Source organism: Penaeus chinensis, chromosome 6 (genome assembly GCF_019202785.1).
Source record: "Penaeus chinensis breed Huanghai No. 1 chromosome 6, ASM1920278v2, whole genome shotgun sequence".
NCBI classification, from domain to species: Eukaryota; Metazoa; Arthropoda; class Malacostraca; order Decapoda; family Penaeidae; genus Penaeus; species Penaeus chinensis.
Window position 1 is genome coordinate 35,571,623 of NC_061824.1, and position 2,500 is coordinate 35,574,122.

The window sequence follows — 2,500 nt, forward strand, 5'->3', positions numbered from 1 at the left end:
CTGTTTTATGCTTTAATTGGGCATCAAAATAATAAGCTGCTGTCCTTTTTGAGCAGAAAACTGACCAAATCAGTAATGGCTAATTTTTTATCATAAAACACAGGCATTATATACACACATCAACAACGTAAATATCTTAGTGCTTCAATTTGGAGCTGTAGATTTTAAAAAGTTTGTTTATAATAATAAATGGGTGTATGGTGTGATAGTTTTATATTGTCTTTTGTATTGTAATTACATGGATGCATAAGTAAATGAATGGCAGATAATCTTATGTTCTAAATGGTGTACAAGATTCATAGGAAATTCTTATATAACAGGAGCATATACATAGCATTTTGGAGTGAGGGTCCCATTCTTTTCTAGCTCAGAACATTCTCATGTTTATTTTTTAAGTGTTTGAATTCTTGTTTGTTTCATGTTTAATGCAAAGATAATGCAGTTTAAAAAAATTGCTTTCAGAGATTTATATATATATATATATATATATATATATATATATATATATATATATATATAATATTTGTTCACAGATTTTTTTCTTCAAATAAGCTCAGAAAGTTTATTTTTTTTTATAATTAAACTTGCTTGTAGATTTGGTTTCTTTTCATTTGTATTATTAGTCATTTATTGTATAAAGAATTCATATGTGTGGTTTTAAATCATTCATTGCTTTTGATAACTGTCAGGTTATGCATTATCATTTTGGCTGTAATCAGATATTGTAATCTTCAGATAATTTTCCATCCAGTATCAGAATAATGTCTTTAGTTACCTAGATTTCTAAAATTTTATGGCATATAAATTTATGAATTTCTGTGAAATTATTGTATGCTGCAAGATATTTTTAATGATTCATTGCTTTTTGATTACATTCCTTGTTATTTTATTGGAAGTGCCTTCATGTTAGATATTATAAAGTTATATAATTTGAATACATTTTTTTTTAGTTACCGTTCAATGTTTCAGTATCACTGATTAAGAAATCGACAAAATGTATATCAGTATTTACAATGGATCAAGCAGTTCCAGCATATCCTAAAAAAGAAAGCACAATTGCGGAATTTTCATTAGAAATCCTCTTAGATTTGTACCTCTTCCCAAGCCAGTACACCAGTGCATGGCAATAGGCAACCCATAGCTGACCAGATGCAAATGGCACAGACAGGCGATGGTCATGGGAAACTCCAGCTTACTGCTAATGGGTTGTTCCATTATGTTTCAAGGGTATTACAAAGGTACTGTCAAATCCTGGCACTGCTAGGATATGATAGGGCAATATTTATGTATCTGTTTGAGCAAATGCCAGGATTTAACATATATATACATATATATGTGTATATATATATGTATATATATATTTATGTATATATATGATATATATATATAATATATATATATATATATAAATACATGATATATATATAATATATATATACATGATATATATATATATATATATATATATATATATATATATATATCTACATAAAATATATATATATATATATATATATATATATATCTACATAATATATATATATATATATATATATATATATATATATATATTATGTAGATATATATATATATATATATATATATATATATATTATCTACATAATATATATATATATATATATATATATATATATATATATATATCTACATAATATATATATATATATATATATATATATATATATATATCTACATAATATATATATATATATATATATATATATATATATATCTACATAATATATATATATATATATATCTACATAATATATATATATATATATATATATATATATATATATTATGTATATAATACATATATAAGGAGAGAAGTTGGAGAATAGAATTTCATAGATGAATGGAAAGATAGATAGAAGAAAGCATGATTGAATGAACTAATTGGCAACTAAAGGAACAGATAAATAAAGTATGTAAGCTGACTGATAAATAAACTGATAAAATGGTAAAAATATAGATTTTTAGGTACAGAAAAGGCAGTTAAAACAAAAAGGTCTTTTATATATACAACTCACATTATAAGCTTCTAATATAAAGAGGAGTATCTAATATCTGTGATCTGTATAACTTGTATGATTTCTAGCCTGGGAGTGTGTTGACCTTGATTTTCATAGATTAAATTTTTGGTTCATCTATTTCTATGAAAAAAGAACTTGAATGATTAATAGAAATATTGCTTAAAAGGATATGAAAATGAATTAATTTATATTTCATGTGTTTGTTTCATGTTCAGATTATTGACAGTGTTTTAGTGAATTTACAAATGTTTCAACGTTTACTTCCATGTAATATTTTTTACATGACATTGATTTTATGTGTACACTTTAGTTGGGAAAAAATATGTGATTACCTTTGTATGAATTTGTATCTATGTCTATATGCGTGTATCTTTATGGCCTAGTCTTGCCAGTCTTCTTTTCTGCATATCTGTATATTTATCTACACTCATATATTCAATTAC

The 2,500-nt window shown here is 23.8% G+C and overlaps 1 protein-coding gene across 1 annotated transcript in view; it reads left to right on the top strand.

The window, feature by feature from the left end:
• LOC125026259 overlaps positions 1–2,500 on the top strand; it is a 7,548-nt gene that overhangs the window by 4,263 nt on the left and 785 nt on the right. The gene's annotated exons all lie outside the window — the stretch shown is intronic.